This window comes from Alligator sinensis, unplaced genomic scaffold (assembly GCF_000455745.1).
Source record: "Alligator sinensis unplaced genomic scaffold, ASM45574v1 scaffold264_1, whole genome shotgun sequence".
Classification (NCBI taxonomy): domain Eukaryota; kingdom Metazoa; phylum Chordata; order Crocodylia; family Alligatoridae; genus Alligator; species Alligator sinensis.
In genome coordinates, this window is record NW_005841831.1 from 6402819 (window position 1) to 6420391 (window position 17573).

At 48.4% G+C, this 17573-nt stretch overlaps 1 long non-coding RNA gene across 2 annotated transcripts; it reads left to right on the forward strand.

Moving 5' to 3' along the window:
- The first annotated feature begins 4241 nt into the window (after positions 1 to 4241).
- Positions 4242 to 14751, forward strand: LOC102368823. Of its 2 annotated transcripts, none has more exons than XR_322797.1 (4): positions 4242 to 4483; positions 4584 to 4709; positions 13477 to 13581; positions 14514 to 14751. It is a non-coding gene; the product is annotated as an uncharacterized LOC102368823 (long non-coding RNA). The 2 variants fall into 2 exon arrangements; XR_003094623.1 differs by having other exon boundaries at positions 4588 to 4709.
- The last annotated feature ends 2822 nt before the right edge of the window (positions 14752 to 17573 follow it).

Consider the following 17573-nt stretch of genomic DNA (forward strand, 5'->3'; position numbering starts at 1 on the left):
CTGCCAGGGGCTGGCTTCCTCTGGCCACATGGGAAGGGCTGGAGTTTGCTGCTCAGCTTAAAGCTGGAAGTTTAACCCTGTCACAGCCACTGGCAAATTGGCAGCAGCTTTTGGTCATCTCTCGCATGAAGATGGGTGTAATGTTCATGGAAAGCCTTAGCTAAGATTGTTGTGTGTAGCTGAATTTCTTCCCTATGCAAGGTGCTGCAGCATGATAAAAGTCAATGAATGAGCTGATGATCACTATAGAGAACAAACAGGGAGACCTGTGCAGATGCAGGATGTCTCTGTTTCAATGGCAAACTTTGGTGAAGGCAAAAATGTGCCCATTCCATTTCTGTCCAGATTATCCAAGGCCCCTGAAGATGCACCACACCGTGTTGTTCGGGGAGAGACATGGAGAGGCTGCAGCAAAGTCAAATGCTGCAAAGATTTTAACTTTCTCAACTAAGGAAAGATTTATGTGTTTGGCAGCCAGAACTGAGCCAGGGAAACAGCAGGAACTGAACAAAGGGCTGCACAGTGGAAAATATATGCTAGTAGCTACCAATTCACACCTGTTAACTACTGTGAGCTGGCTGCAGACAGCACCAGGAGTGCCATTTAAATGAACTTTGCACAAGCAGGTGTGCCATTTATCCATTGTTTAGAGTCACTGAAATGCATACATGGAATCTCTTACCTGGCAATCTTCCCAAGGAAGTGGCTGTGTCAAATACCAGCAAGCTGGGGGGGGCAGGAGGGAGTTTACTAGAGTGGTCATACTTGCTATGTGAGACCCATGCAGGAAAGCACGCCTGCCAGCCGTGATATGGCAAGAGAGACAGTGAGGCAGCTTCTTCCTTGCATCTTTCCTACTGCTGTCATAAGGAGGGGGTATCAGAAACCAAACTGCAACCAAGTGTCAGCCAGATAACTTGCCCAGCTCCTTATGTGAAATGGCAGTTCATTACAGCAAGTAAGCTAGGAGTGGGGCTGGGAGCTCACAGGGCAACACAAGAGCTTCCCAGAGAAGTGGTAAATGAGCATCCAGGCTGTAGAGGCAGAGAGACAAGAGAGAGCTCAATTCTGCCACTCCCCTGGTGGATGGCACTGTGTGGTTGGATTATATTTCAAACTGCAAATGTGTGCAGGGGACTGAGAGCATCGGTGACTGGTAGGGGGTGTACAGGGGTGCACATGCCCCCCCCCCCCCTTGATGGGGCCAGTGGGCCCCCCTGACAGCCAACACTGATGCTGTTGGTAGGGCTGGTGCCACCCCAACAGGGCTGCTGCCGGCAGTGGCTTCTGCGGGTGCCCCCCCAGATTCAGGAGGCACCAGTCACTCATGACTGAGAGGCCGTCAGAACCTCCTTGTCCCTGCACACCTGCTACCCAGAGCTTGGCTGCTCCCCAGTAAGCTGCCTCCAGAGCAGGTGAGCAGGAGGGTAGGAATGTGTAGAGTGCTGGCACCAGCACCTCCATGCTGGTGGAGGTACCTGAAACTGAGTGAGGGGTGTCCCAGTTCCTGCTAAACTAGGTTAGCAGCTGAACTGCCTGCCCAGGGAGCAAGGATGGTCCCAGGGGAAAAAAAAAAAAAACTTGACTGAGGAGTGCCTGGGTCCCCAACCCTTTTGGAATTCCCTGGGGTTAGTTCTCCATGCAAGCACAGCTCCTTAATCGCAGCTGTGCCTTGAAGTGCCATCCTGCTCTTGCTCAGTGCATGGGTGAAGCTGGTAGAGGCTGGTCACAATGAGGAGATGGTGCAGACTGGGATGTTCCCAGTGGGAAAGGGCTCATGTCACCATCACCACAAACATTGAGCCCCACTTTTTGGAGTGAGGAATGGAAATCTTTGAAAAATTGACAAGGGTCTGTCGATGCTGCCCCACTTCTGTTATGGAGGAAGGATCAGAAATCTGGGGGTTTCCAGCAGTGTTGCCTTCTCAGGCTCTTGGGAGCTGGGTATTTATCTATCATTTATACCTTTACATATTGCAGCCCCTCCTGCTTGTTCCAGAGAGGGAGCCCCTGTGCTTCCCTGACACAGTGCTGAAGTGAATGGGGAGGAGGGGGCAGCTGCTTTGCAGGTGGGCATGGAGAGTCTGTGCTGCAGGAGGGCCAGAAAACATTCAGAGGGTCAGGCTGGATAGCACGTGCTGAGCAGTAAGAAGGAAAATTTTGGCCACTAGCTGTCACGAAGCAGAGGAGAAGCCAGTTCTACCGACTCCATGCTCTCAGCTGTGCTAGCTTACACTGCAGAGACACTGGCCCCAGATTCAGACAAGGGCTATTGGTCTGGGCATGGGACTTCCCTGCTGCCTTTCTGGGCCCATTTGTGGCTGAACCTTGTGGATGGGCACAACAAGAGTTGGAGGGAATAAGCAGCTTTCCCTTCCTAGGCTTCCTGCTCTAGGGAGCTGTCCACTCTACAGGGGCAGGACAAAGACAGGGTCTGAACCCCCAGCCCTCTTGAAACACCAGCTAGAGGAGATGGAGCACACAGCACCAGAAGCTGCATATGTCTATGACCCCACTGGAGGGGGAAGGCTCTGAATTTCCCCCTGGGCAGGGATACACTGATGGGCTGGACAGAGCAGTTTGGAAGGAAGGACAAACCAGAACCAAGCATGCAGACACAAGCACGTAGTGTGAGAGCTTCAGGACTTTGGAGCCACAAATAAGCTTCCAGACTGGTCACCATGCTCAAGTCACTCTGCTCTTTTTGGCTCCAGTACTCTAAAGGAGCTACAAGTTGCCACTGGTAAATAGTCCAGAGTAAGGGAGATTCACCAAGGGGAGCAAACCCACTTTATGAGCACTGGCTTAGGGGGATGGCTAGTGCCAGGAGTGCACTGTGCTAAGCTAACTGTAAGGAGTGGATGGCTCATAGAGCAGCTCCTAGTCTGCTCTAACATATACCCAGGGCTGGCCAGATCTCCAACTAATCCCAGAGGATCGTTAGCCCTGCACTGAAGGCCTGACTGGAACAATGGAGAAAAAGAGTTCAGACCTACCTCCGTGTATATCTCTGTTTGAGGAGAGTTAAAAGGAGCTGCACCCAGTACTCTGGGATTTTAACATATCATTGTTCCGTATGTTATAGCAGTGCACATGGTTGTGTTAGCAATGGCTATAGCCAAAGGCCTGGGGATGATTTGAACCCATAAACCCCAAATGGCAACTAACTGAGGCATGGAAACAGCTGTGGAACGAGCAAGAACAAAAAGCAGGAAGGCAGATTCAAGGTGCTACGTTTGCTTTGGAAGGGCTGGCGAAGGCTGTGAGAGTGAGTGCAAAATCAGGGGCAGAGCAGATGCAAAGGAGACTCGGTTTATGGGCATGTAGCAGCAAGGGAGAGCATTTGGTTAGCGGTGGACGGTGGACGAACAGCACTTGTAATGATGATGATCCTGTAGCATCCCACAGCCTTTCCACAAGGGCACAGTGACAGCTTTGACCTGCTGGCTGGGGAAAGGCTGATTAGCTGCAGATTTCAACAGTTACAGATGCAGTCTGTGTTGTTAAGATGCCAGCATGTGCGTGGGGGGGTGGTTGGAAGAGAGGCACGGCACATGGGATTCTCTCTCCTATATATTTTCTTTGCAGAGGCAGGGGGTGAAATGGGAGCATTGTTCCTTTAAATGGTAACATTTCCCCTGTGCCCCTCCCCATGAGCCTTTCGTTTAATAACCAAAAAAAGTGATGGGGAGGCTGGGATTTGCAGGAACGCTCACTGGCCTGCATCCAGGTTCATCAACATGACAATTGCTCTCTCCCGCTTTCTGTTTTAGATCCTACTCTTAACATCTAACCACTCCCCATTAATTTCCAAATTGCCACACACGGAGTGCAGTCGTTTCTTTGCTGTGCACTCTCAATGCTGGGGACAGGCTTCCCGGCTATTCCCAGGAAGGCAGGGGACAGGGGTAATTTGGGCAGAGCTGGCTCTGGACTCTTGTTGCTGGGAGGTGCGTGCGGGGCATGTGGGAACAGGAAGAGAAGGGAGCTGGGGACCCTCCACTCTGCTTTGTCCTGTGGCAGACACATGGAGCACATTAGCAGGCTTTCAGTACAAGTTTGATCGATGGGGGAAGGCATTCTAACTGACTATCAAAGCATGCATGGTATGTGAGAAGCAGACACCAATTAGTGATGCCTTTTTAAAGGCTGCCTTGTTAAGAGGGGAATAAGGGAAAAGAATGAAATTGGCCAGAAAACATGGAGCTATTTAACCTTAATTAGAAGAAAGGTGTGGGCTTTGTGAAAAGGCCATTTTTGAAAAGGATTTTTCTCCCTGGGTATAAAGAGATCCTGCCTGCTTGTTAGAGACTTGTTAGAGTTTATAAGACTGGGCAGGAGGCTAACTTGTAAAAATACCTTTTATGCCACTTGAATGTGTGGCTTGCTTATTATATTCTGCCATCCTGCCAGGGTGGCTGGTGGAGAGGAGAGAAGAGAGCAGCATTGCCAACTGGCTATAAATTTCATGAACATCATAAATGTAAGTGCTTTCTGGAGAGCTGTACAGATTGCACATAAAAGTCCCCCTTCTGTCCCTGTAAACTAAAAAGAGGACTTTCTTGGCAAATTAAAAATTGTAGCTAGTATTCCAGGCTGAGTTCCCAAGCAGGAAGGCTACAAACCAGAGCTATGAAGTCACAATTACAAGGGGAGGTCTCCAGTGAACCTTGGAATCACCATGTCCTACAGGTCCCCAGCGAGCTTTGGTGAGTAGTAAATAGAAGCAAAGGTAGCAACAACTATCCCCCAAGAATTACTGGGGACTAGTGGCCTGGGTGAGCAACTGCTGCCCAGAAGAGCCTGCGGGGGGTCTTCGTAGAAAGACTCTGAGAAGGGGAAGGGGGAATGAGATGAATCAGGGCCAACTTTTTAGCAGCTGAAAAGTTGCAACTTTTGCTAGTCACTAGAGCCAAGTATAGACAGTCAAAAATCCCGAGGCTGAATTGATTCAATCTTCACAGGTTAGTCTAAGCTGTGTAGAGGGAATCAATAAGCAAATGAACAGACATTTACTTTTGATTCTGGAAATGTAACCACATCCCTGAAGTGGCAGGGGCTAGAAGCCGGGGCTGTGCTAGAGCAGGCCTCGCTGCTCAGCTGGAGTAGACAGCTTGGGACAAGGCTAGCCCTCCCACCCTGTGAGGGGAGGTTTGCGGGGGCTGTGAATTAACTTGAGTCTGGAGGGGACTGGGATAGAAGTTCAATAAACCAATTTAACCTAAATCAGTTAAGTCTGATCCACCCAGGTTTAAACTGGTTTTGGCCATTTTGAAAGTGGTTTATGTGCATTGAACTTCTGTTGTGTTACAGATTTGAACCAGTTTCTGATCACTTACATTGGTTTATGTGTAATTTCTGTCCCTAGCCTAGGTGGTGAGTGCCCATGAGGGTTAGAGGAAGCAGTGTGGCGGTTGTTCTAGGCCAGTGGTTAAACCTATGGTCAACAGACCCCTGGGAGTCCACAGACTAGGTCTAAGGGGTCCTCGAAAGATGCCAATGATTAATCAGAAGTATGTAAATACCCACACTTACAATTCAAAGGGGTCCCGTACCCCCATTCAAAATTTCTAATGGGGTCCACACTTCCATTTGAAATTGTTTTGGGGTCTGCAAATGAAAAAAGGTTGAAAACCACTTCTCTCAGCAGACTGATGCAAGGGAAAATTTTGCCTGCCATGGCAGCCCTGGGGGTACCCCATTGCCACATCCACCTCTTACTGCTCTGCCAGCACCAGCTGCTGAATGTTAAAGTTCCCAGGTGGGCCTGAAATCTAATCGCACCCCTGGATTTTTACCAGCTAGGAGCGGGGAGCTGACATTTTCTTTTTTCACTTTGCTGTGGGCCTTGGCAAACCATGCAGACAAAGCCACTGGACAGCATTATCCAAGGCACTGAGGCCCAAGGGACAGAGTTCTGGACCATGGAGGCTTGGGCTCTGCTACTATCCTGCTGTGTGACCTTGGGCAAGTCACCTCACCTCTTTCTGTACCTCTGTTTCTCTTTCCTTTGTTTGGTTGTTAAATCTGTTCAGACTGGGAGCTCCTAGAGGTAGGGAGTTCCTGTATATAGACTTTCCAACAGTCTGAGATTCAGGCTCTACTTGATATTGCTCGTGAGAGTACAAACCATCCACTCTTGAGCGCCTCAGGAGCCTCAGATCAGGGTTTGTAATGCTGCCTAAAGTGGGGAGTGTCCTCTAGATACAAGTACTTGTCTGTCCTTGACATGGGGCAACAGCAAAGGGCCACATCAAGATATATATTTTTTACTGTACCTGAACAAGGGGTTTTGTTAGAATGAGGGAAACACATGTATCATTGAATCTGTCCCAGCCCTCTGTCTCCTTTGCTGTACACCTTCCACCACTCACTGTCCCCAGCCCTGCTCCTGTCCAGCTTCCTGCTACACCTTTAATGATGCAGTGCCCTTCTCCCTGTAGCTCCTGTCTTTGACCATGGCAGCTCAGCAGGCGAGCATCTCCTGTAAATCCAAGTGTGCTCAAGTTCCCTTTGTATGTACCCATTTTTTTAAATAAGGACCTTCAATAATATCTAGTGCTTGCCTCATGTAAGATCTTTAAAATGGTCAAGAGTAACATTGAGCAAGACACTCTGTCACCAGCCACCTGAGCCCTCAGGACATTGTGTGGCTGTGCAGACAGCAAGAAGACACAAAGGATAATTATTATGTATCTTTTGAGTTCCCTTTGAATAAATCTATGTAGATTGCTAGGGTGAGTTGGAAGGGGAGATCAGCACTTCTGACTGATGCTACCTAGTGTTTATTAGGCAGCATGGGAAAAGCTTGGTCAATTTATATCTCTCTATCATCAGGAGCATTCAGTCATGAGTCAGAGTCTAAACCCAAGAGAGTCGATTGCACTGGGGCTGGCTCCCCCCCCGGTGCAGACAATGGGGTACAACTCTGCCATCTGGTGAGACAGGCTTCTTCAGTCTAAGGATCCCTTCTTGGCTACTGCCTGGGGAACAACCTTGGTCTTCAGCTTAATGGCCCTAACATGCCAAGAGACAGGTATAGTAGCCTCCAGCTTTGGATGGAGGATTCTGCTAAATGGATCATTTTAGCTGAACCAAGCGTTTAGCCTGAAGATTCGTGACACTTGTGTTCATGAGAGCAACGCCACAGAACTCCCTGCCTTCACTTATTACTAAGACAGCTGCAGCCCTGTTTTCAGCTTAAACTGTGCTCCAAGCAAATTCTAGTTTCTCCTCTCAGATGGAGTCTGATCAAAAGGAGCCCCATGTATTGAAGTGCAGAGGCATAGCAGACTGGGTCTGTTCTTTGGGTGGCAGGGGCAGCAGGGGTGGCAGTGGTAGCTGGGACAGTCGCAGAGGCTGCAACAGCCAGGCCAGCAGCAGCTGTCATTCTTGTGCCCTCTCTATGTCAGCACCCAGGGCTGGTGCCCCAGTTGCCCATGCCTAGTAACATTTCTGTTCCAGTGTCAGGTTTCCAAAAGCCTTTTAATTGTCCTTCTTCCTCAGTTCTGTGGAGCACTTTGCAATGTAGAAATGGAAAGTGAAAACTGAAATGAAAATGTCAGTACAGCTTTTTGCACTGCTGGAACTAAAATGATACCTGAAGTTAAACTGTTGTTATCCTGTGTGTAGACAAGCCCAAACAGTATGAAGTCAAACCAGTGCAATCTTGTGTGTGGGTGCTTACACCGATTTAACTCTGCTCTGTATTGCTTTAGCTTAGCTAAACGGGTTAATTAAATCACTGCAGTTTTCCATGCAGACATATTAGGCTTGCACCAGGGCAAGGAACATCACATTGGCAGGCAGCATAGTACTCTGCAGCATAGTACTGCCTCGGTTAAGCATTGTCTGGTGCAGGTGGGTCTCCTAGGGTGCCTTGCATTGCTCCCAGTTTCTTGACATTCTGGGAAATTGGTGGTAAATTGTGGGATAAATCCTGGAGTCCAAGAAAACTGTAGGTTCTGAGACCAAGTAGCCATCTTCCTTCCCACTTCATGTCAAATTCCCTCCAGTGACCTCTCAGTCATCTCACCCATGGGTCAGCTAGAGCTGGCTGCATGCCTGACTGAAAGTTTAGCCTTCTGCCATTTGCTAAGAGCCCTGTATGATGCTTATCTCCTCATCCTTTGCATGATGTGATTGGTCATTTAAGGCACATAGCCTTGTTTTGGCTCCCTGCTTATCTGTACAGGAAAGCAGGATTGTTCCAGGACTAGAGAACAGCTGCAGCAACTGTTCACTGATGTGGGAGTGAGAAAGGAAGTGCTTAGGCACCCATAGGAGCAGGGGTAGAGTTCAGAAAGCTGCTAAAAGGCCACTGCAGCACAAAAGCATGTCCCAGGACCCCTGGCATCAGTGCAGCAAATAGTCTGAGATAGCAGCACCTTGCTACAGCCTTGCCCTCTGTACTGGCCAGAGAAGGGGGACAAAAGCAGTTGCTTTGTGCTGAGCATTGGGGCCAAGCTCAGGAATTCTTTGGGAGGGAATCTAGTACTCCCTGAGAGCAGCATTTCACCACCTGTCCTCACTGGAAATTTGCCTTATTGGGGGCTAGAAGTATTGCCCCTCATTATACCCCTTTTCTGGGACTATCCAGCCATATAGACCAGACCCTGCCTTCACTGCTTCTACATCCTCCTTAAGATCCCAGTATCCAAGTCCCTCATTATTGTTAATGCAGGCCCTTGCATAGCAGAGCAGTGGTGTTAGCCCCAGTGCACCAACAAGACATGAGGCATTAAGAGAAGAGACTAAGACTTAACTCTAACTCTCCTGTCAGGCATCTATGTACCACTTAAGCAGCTATTAATCTACTGTGCCTTGCACAGCTAGACTTGTCCTTCTGAGCCTGAGGACTATTCTAGTTGTCATACGGCTGCTGTTGCAATCTTATTCCACCTGGGAAAGTGTGTAATTCTATTTAAAAGTTCCCAAAATGAGGGCGGGGGGTGGGGGGGAGGGAGAGGAGGAGGCTACAACCCACTCACATAGCTCACTAGCCTGCTGATTAGGGTATGCAGTGGCATAAATCCCATGGCCTCTAGAAACTTGGTTTGTTCCAGGTGCTGTTGCAGAACTTACTCCGAAATCATGGGCTGGGCCTTATAGCTCTGGGACACACAAAAACACAGAAGATATCAGCCGAAAGCTTTTGACATTCTTCTGAGCCTGAAGCATTGAGGGAAATCCTTGCTTAAAGTAGGAACAGATGGGGTTGTACCAATTGTCCCTCTACATAATTACTCTTGAGAAAATTCCTTCTGGCTCCATGCAGTGGCACCAGGCACTGGGGGGTAATAGGGCTTGAAAGGCTCTGTCTGGACAGTGTCACAAGCAGCAGAACATTGGTTTTGGGCACCAGGAGTGACCCCCTTCAGAAGGGGTCAGAGCTGGGTCACATAATCCTGGGAGCGTCTCTAGTTACTGCCATTATAGCATTACATGATGATTAGAGGTGCCTGGGAGGGGGGAGCCCCAAAACCTACCTTCCTTGAAAAATACATCAAGGCCTAGAAGAAATTTTCATCTTGAATCTGGACTGAACATCAAAGATATAAGATTATTGGTGGGAAGGGCTATCTAGGAAAATTCCACTTTGGGAGAACTAAAAAGGAATTGTTCAGCTTGCAAGCTGCTTACATGGAAGGTGCCTGTTAATTCTCACTAAGTGGAGTTGACAAGAGCATCCAGACAGGCACCCAAGCAGCTGTCATTTTGAATTTCCCAATGGACAATCAACATTGTAATTTCCTTATGGAATTTACTGAGAATTTGAGGAGAAGGACCTTCTCCATCCAAGCATCAGTCTGATGGGAAATTCTTGGTCAGCTCCAGTGGTAACCACTAGCCTACCTTCTTTGCATTGAGAAACAAAACTGTGGATGAACCTTTTGCAGTTCAGAGACTCTTGGGGCAGAACTTCAGCTGATGCAAATTGGCACATATCTTTTGATGTCAATGAGACAAAGCTCCTTGATGCCAACGGAGTAGCAGACCCCCAGTTTCTAACAGTAAATGCACATGAACTAGTTATGCTAAAGTATCAGGGTCAAGTTCTTTTTTTGTGCATCTGCTACTTTGCAGAGACTGCTCATGTGTACACTTTTACTTCACAGTAAATGAAAGCTAAGTCACAGTGGCTTAGCTAGCAGTGAGAGAGGTAAGCTACTATGATTTGGCTTTCATGGAACTTCATGCACTTGGGTAGTTACCCCAGAGTAGGTGATGGACAGTGAATACCCAATCCCCTTTACCTTGCAGTAATTAGTTCACATGCACATACCCTCAGGCCACAACTGTTAATTACATTAATCTAACCTCACCCCTTATATAAATGGCTACAGAATTTCCCAGCAATCTCTCTGAGAGAGGAAAATACAATTTTGCATATGTAGCTCTTCTACTAGGCGCTGGACAGCAGTAACAATGGCTGGGTACAAATTTAAGGGTTTACACAAACTTTCTATTCTGACTCCATTCGTTCTGTTCAGAAGCCTGGGAAAATAAATTGCAGCTACATTTCTACAGCAAACAGACTTTCCCCACTCACAAGCAATAATCAACTAAAACAGGGTTTACTAAAGAGCAAAGGGGACAATACACAACCCTGAAGAAAATAATAGAAATCCCAGACAGTTAAGTTTTTCTCTCACTCACTGGAAAACCAGCCCAGGGGTGTTACCTATCCCAGGCTGTTGGGATGGGAGACTCATATAGCGCTGCCAGTCAGGGGCTCTTCCGCCTGTGCCAGTCAAAAGATGCAGGTGCTTGGAAGCAAGGCCTGCGTCAGAGTTCAGCGCTGCTCCATTGTGGGGTGTCACTGCTCCTTCATCTCCTCCGTCAGGGGTCACCACTGCTCTGCCACTGAGACCTGCTGCTCCACATCACTGCTGGTGCCTTTCAAATGCCGCTCTGTCTCTAGGGGTGTGTCCCGATGAGCACATATGCAGTTTGTAGCACCTCAAACCTGTTGGAGGCACTGCAAACCGCACACAGTGCATGTGCACCTGTTCATCATGCTGCTAATTTGAGGCACCGAGACAGACGTGGAGACAGGGCAGCAGGCAGCCCAGGGCTGCTTGCTTTCCCATTTCCGCGTGCTGCAGAGCCCCCATGCTGAGGCACCCTGTGTCCCAGCCAGCCAGGGAGTGGCACGTGGAGATGGGGAAGCAGGCAGCCTAGGGAAGCCTGCTCTCTTAAATAATAAAAACAGGCAAGTAGTCCCCAAACCTCTGAACATGCATACTAATTAGGGGATGCAGAGAAGGAATGCACAACAGACGTAACGGACATAACCACGGACGAACTTGTATAACCTAAGCAGGGTTACACAAACCTCACAAATCTTCTTTGAGCTGCCAGCATGAGCAAAACTGTATACCAGGTGAGCTCTATTGCACCTTGTATTTAAACCCACTTTTATGATTAGGCTTAATATCACCATCCGCTTTCTGCCCTGGGTTTCAGCCATCGACATGGAGCAGGTGGCCTCATTTCAGTGGAGTCCCAGTGCATTTGGCCTGTGATGTTAGGAAGCAGCTTGAGCTGGGTACTGGCATGGAGAAATCTCCCAAAGTCTCAGCTGGAAGGAGTGGACTGCTGAGACTGTAGCTGTTTCTCCCTTTGGCTAGTCTGTCTCCCCGCTCCATGCCTGGACTATACCCATGAAATGTGAACCCAGTAGTGACTCAGTTCAAGCCGAGGTTTTCAGTTTTCAGATTTAGGCCCAGCTCTAACCAACAAGGAGACAGCAGTGCCCTCCCACCCCTCAATGCTCAGCCTCACTGAATTAGCAATGCACATCACTGACAAAATGTAAATAGGGCCCTGCAGCTCTCCCCAGCAGCACATTGTGAGGTGGTAGTTGAGGAGCATGGACTGGAATCTCAAGGCAGGATCCACTTGGGGAGAATGAGCAGCCAATTCCTGCAAGGGCAGGCAGCCCCTGGGCAGCTTGTTGAGAACAATTGACTAAGGACACTTGAAACCCAATAGATCTGTGCCTCTGACAAGCAGCCTGACATGCTGACCCCTCTTGTGAAGGCTGACAGCTCCCGGGCCTCACTCGCCCGCTCTCTTTGCCTTGACAGCTCGGGATGGATGCAATCGCCCTTGTCATGCTTGTTAGGATCTCTGCCCCCACCTGCTAGATCTCATTCAAGCCAATTCAATAAAACAATTTGTGGCTGTGATGCCATCTCTATTGAAGTCTGTGTACTCGGCTGCTTTGAGGGCTGGGAGGCTCCTGGCTCTGAGCAGCCTGATGCCCTACTAAGGAGATCACTTTGAGAAATAGGTTCCCAACTTCATGTCTCAGCTTGTTGGAGGCCTAGGGGGCTTCCCAATCACTTCATCTATTGATGAAGAGATCCTGACAAAACCATTTACCTGAAGGGAAGGCAAAGTGACAATGGCATTTCTTGTGATGTCACTATAATTAATGTTTTCTTAAAGCCCCAGCTCCTGGAGTCAGGTGATTAGATGAGAATTTCAGCTTCTTTTTTTTTTTAATAAGTACATTTTTAGCCTTATAGAAGATGTATGTAAGAAGACATAAGTAAGGGCACAGAAAACTGGAAGGGAAATAAAAAGAACTGGAAAAGTATCGTTTTAAAAATGATGTTGTGCTTTTTAGGTCCACGTCAAAATGTTTTGGGCCTAACTCACTGGTTTTGAAAACATGGTTTTGGTGCTGCTGGGAATGGCTTGCAGTTCTGAGTTGGGCACTGCCCTCATGACACTGGCATCGTGGAGTTGTTCCAGCATCAGGGATACTTTATCAGATGTACACTAGCGGTCTGGCCATAGCAGGGCACCAGCATGCAGGAACACACTGGGCATCAGGGGGCTACAGTGGCATTTTTAACAAGGCAGGTACACAAGTAGCATTAGACTCGGCAGGTTGTATGCTGTAGTGGCCACAGGATGCAGAGCTTATAGAAAAGAGGTTTGTCACATGCATCACAGGGTGTCCAGGCAGCTTCTGAGCAGCAGGCGAGACTGATGCAATGGTGCTCGTGGCTTTCCTGATATTGCTAACAATTACTGCAGTGTGGCTTCCAGGGTACCAGTGGGACCGCTTCTCAGGTGTGGCACTTTTCAGCATGAGCAGAAGGACATCACAACTTGGCCTGAGTGTTGAAACTATTTATAGGTCAAGCTCTTTGAGAATGGACTAGATTTAAAATAAAACCTGAATACAGCTGGCTGAGGGGACATCATTCCCTCCTTGCGGATAGAGAGGCACAAGGAAGAGATTTTGGGTGGGGTGGGCAGGCGAGTACAGCAGGTTTCATGCCAGGTAGGGCAGTCAGTAGGGCAAACAAGGCTGAAACCCCTTACCTAGGAAGATGTTTATCAGGGTCCTGCTACTCCCTGGCCATGCAGAGCCTTCTACATGCTGGTGACTCAGCTGATCCATGCCTGGTGCCATGGTGGGACCATGAAATGTGTATCTACTTTATCTTCCTGCAGTGTGGTGCAATCAGCTCTCCAAAGTCATAGGCCTGCCTTGTGGAAGAGTTGATTTCATCATCACTGGATCTCAACACCTCCCTCCAAGCCATTACAGCCTGTCTGGTAGGTATTATGCATTTCCCAAATTGGTACGTGTGCTGAATGAGATATTTACTCACCAGACCATAGCACCAGTGACAGGTCTCTGAGTCAATCAGGTGAATAGAAATGATCCAAAATGCATAAGATCTGCATGTTGAGATTTGGGAAATGCTGCACCTTGGAAAAGAGAAAGGCCAAGGTGTCTGATTGCTCCACTAATACCAGTGGGGGAAAAAGACAATTCATAGAGGGAGCATGGGCTTATGATAGATTTACCTGAGGGACTGCTGTTCTGGGTAAAGCATATGTATTTAATATGTTCAGCAATAAGGTCCTTTTGAAAAGAAGTCTGGACTAGAATAAAATAGGAGAGAATACAGTTGTATCTCATGCATTGAAAACTCCAGGTACCCCAAACTACTACTGTAGTGAGCACGTACATCCTGACCCGATATAGATTTTAAGAGTTATATTCTAGTGCCGACCTATTGCTGCCCTAGCAATGCTATTGGGGAAGCTCAGCTAGGTGCTCATCTGGGGTAAATCAGCATAATTCCTTTGAAGTCAATGGGAATATTCCAATTTACACCAGCTGAAGTGTTGGCATGGTGCTGTTTGTTTTCTATCACAAGCTGCTATGCAGTGTTAACCTCTTGCTGTATTCCACCCCAGAGGCAGCTGCATTTTAGTGTAAAAGCAAAACAACTTATATCCAAAAGGAGTTTGCAAACCATGTGGAGATCTTTTGTGAATAAAGGCATGATATGAACACACAGTATTGTTTTACAGACAACTGGGGAACCTTTCCAAAGGTTCATTATGGACTGGATCAAGCTATGTGCCTATTATCTGTAATGCAGAACCCACTGGCTTTGAGGGGGCAAAGCCAGCTGGATGACATTATCTGCGTGATGTTGGAGGTGGAAAGAAATGATGGTTTTCTCCCCCTCCAGGTCTGAGAAGTGAAGAGTAGCTGAGAGGCCCGGACACTCCAGTACCCCAAAGCACAGAGAGAGGTTTTTTTTCTCTCCAGCTTGACTATTTCTTTGTGCTTTAAATAGCAATTAAGAATAAAAGTGGAGCTGCCTTTGCCTGTGAAAAGCTTCGTCTGACTCCTGTCTCCTTACTGCAGCGCCACTCTGATTTCCATCTCATGCATATCTTATTTAACATTCTGGATACTGTTTTGAGTGCCCCAATATTTTAAAATAAATTGCTGCATGTAAAAGGCTTAATGTCACATTCTGTTATTCTGACTGTTAAAAGAAAAGTGAAATCTTCAATGGGGCTACTGGAGCAGAAGCGATCAAACAGTGGGAGGTCCTATTAATGTGTATTACGTTTCATTATTCCAGCGCTGCGTGTCAGCCAGCTTCTCATCAGAACTCACGCAACAGATCAGAGCATTAACTCCTTGCAAGCAAAAGTGGGGAGGGGGGGGATGGTTTTTAAACTCTTTTTGTGTTACTCGTTTCTCCAGCTTTGTCTTTCTGATGTCAGTACCATGTCCTTAACCCACACACACGCACGCTCGCAAATACATGCCCCGCATTGTGCTGCCTTTACCTCTGCCAGCATCCACGCACTGCGTGAGAAGCACGAGGAACAGGTGGGAAGCTGGCTGCACGTGTAAATGGGGAGGGAGGCAGATGGGCCGGTGGAGACACAAGCAGGCTGGAAAGGGGGAAGGAGGAGGGAAAAGGGGATGAGAAAGAAAAGTGTGTCAGGGAGAGGCAGGCAGAAAGAGAGAGGGAGACTGAGGGAGTGAAAGGAGCTGAGGAAGAGATGAGAGAGAGATCAGAGTCCCAAATGCCTACATGATGCTTGTGCTTGGCATAGTGCCCCCTCCCCCTCCCGCTGCCACCCCCGTGACAAATGCTTAGCTGGGGAGTCACCCTAATGATTTCCAGCCCCGGAAGGTTCCCTTAAGGCTGTTTCACTCAACCACTTTCTATTTTTACCCTCCTTCAGCTGCTTCTCTCCCCGTCCTGCTGGCAGAGCAGCCACAGCCCAGCCAGGATGGAGCTATACAGCCCTTGGTTGTTTCAAGGACATTGAAATGTGCAGCACAGGAGACACTGGGATGGTGGGGAAAGGGGGGTGGCCTGGGCATTAGGAGTGAGGGAGCGGGGAGCATGGAGACCCAGATCTGTCAGGCCAGGAGGGAGCAGAAAGTCAGACAGACAGGGGAGGATAAGGAACAGCCATGGTGCTGGTGAGGTGGCATGAGCTGGGGAACTGGGTGAATGAGGTCCCTGAGGGACCTAGTGAGTGGAAATCAGAGAGAAGAGGGGTGGAGAATGGAGTGAGACCGGGAGACCCCAACCTCTCTGCCTCAGGGAGAGGGAGGGGGTCTCCGAGGCAGAATCCCAAGTCAGGCTTGGACAACACAATTGGCCCAACCTCTATATGAAGATGTCTGCCAGTTGTCGAGCCATGTGTGGTTCTGGACCGACTCATGGATTTGGACTTGATTTGGCTTGGAACATGAAAAATTTCTTTAAAAAATAAAGTTCAAATGGCCCTGCCTCTTCCCACACATACACACTTAGGATATAAAGGACCTAGGCTTAAAATTCACAGCCTTGGCTCCTCCCCACTTTAGCTGGAGAGAGCCATGCAGACTGGCAGACGCTGCTCCTGTAATCTTCTGTTATGGGCACTGTGCAGAGATGATGTGAGTGCCCTTCTGCCCTTTAATTGAGGGGCTGAGGTTCCCTAGGACCAGCCCCACATTGAAAGTCATTCCTCCCTAGTACAGCTCCAGTTTGTGGGGAGTGGGGGAGGACAGAAAATGCAGCAGGGCTTTGGGATTTCTGAGGCAGGCAATTTGCTACCCAACTGCTGATTCCCCGTCTCCCTCCTGAAGGCTCGGTTGTTATGAGAATCATTTTTGAGGGCGCACAGGGTAGACTCCTATTTCACATTATGCAGCCAAATGGCACTTGTCCAGCCACGTAACTGCTGTTTTTGGCACTCGTGCACAGTTAGCAAACCTATTCCAGGTGGCTATTGAGCATGGGCAGTGGGTTGTGCCCGGTGTCAGGTAGGTACACTGTCCTGTATGCACACCCCCTGGGTGAGTGTGAGTCACAGAATTGCAGCTGGCCAAAAACATGTGACTTGTGGGTGGAGGGGCCTTGCCTTGTTTCAGCTCTATAGGCCTATTGTTAAGGCACTTGCCCAGAAGGCAGGAGAGCTAGATCTTAGCTTCCCGTCACTCACATTATGTTTGGACCTACGTCGAATCATGGAGACGTAGGGCTGGACGGGACATGAAGTTATGCATTATCCAGCTGTCCCCCTTGGCAGCCAAGAGAACAAACTAAAAGGTTGCATGACTCAGTGGGATTGCTGTTGCTCTGGAAAGGAGAAGGTCATTAGTTCTAGCGTAGATCTTTGCTCCCAATTAGCAGAAACTTCCCCACTTTTCTCCACTCATTCATTGAATATCAAATGCAATATATGGTACCCCAGATTCAAGAGGAGGACTAGAGATAGCAGTAAGTAATGGCTCACTTGTGGCCTGGTGGTTTAAGCACTGTGCGGGGCAGGTGTCAGATAAATGCAGGTTCTAACTCTCTTTGTGAGACAGGGGCCTAGGGCCTGGGCTCCTTGCTTTCTAGGCAAGTACTCTGCCTATCAGGGTAAAATATGGGCTCTTCTTCTCTCTCTCTCTCTGTGGAACAGGATCACAAACTGTGTGAGTGCCACAAACAAACTACTGTAACGATGACCTTGGTGCATTAAAAGAAATGAGTTTCAGGCCTAACACATCTGACCTACCACTATCTGTTTCACGCCCCTCCTAGCTTCATAAGTCTGACTCAGTATCTGAAGTGGTCTCTTTGTAAAGCAAGTGGGATTTTTAGCTGTGTTCCCCCTAGCTTGAGTTTCCCAGTTTCTTCTTCATCCACAGCCCAGTCTCTTAAAATTCAGTTTTATTGCAGTCATTACCCCAGCAGGGCTGTTCCTCTTGCCCAGGCTGATTTCAGAGCTCCATCTCCTGCTGA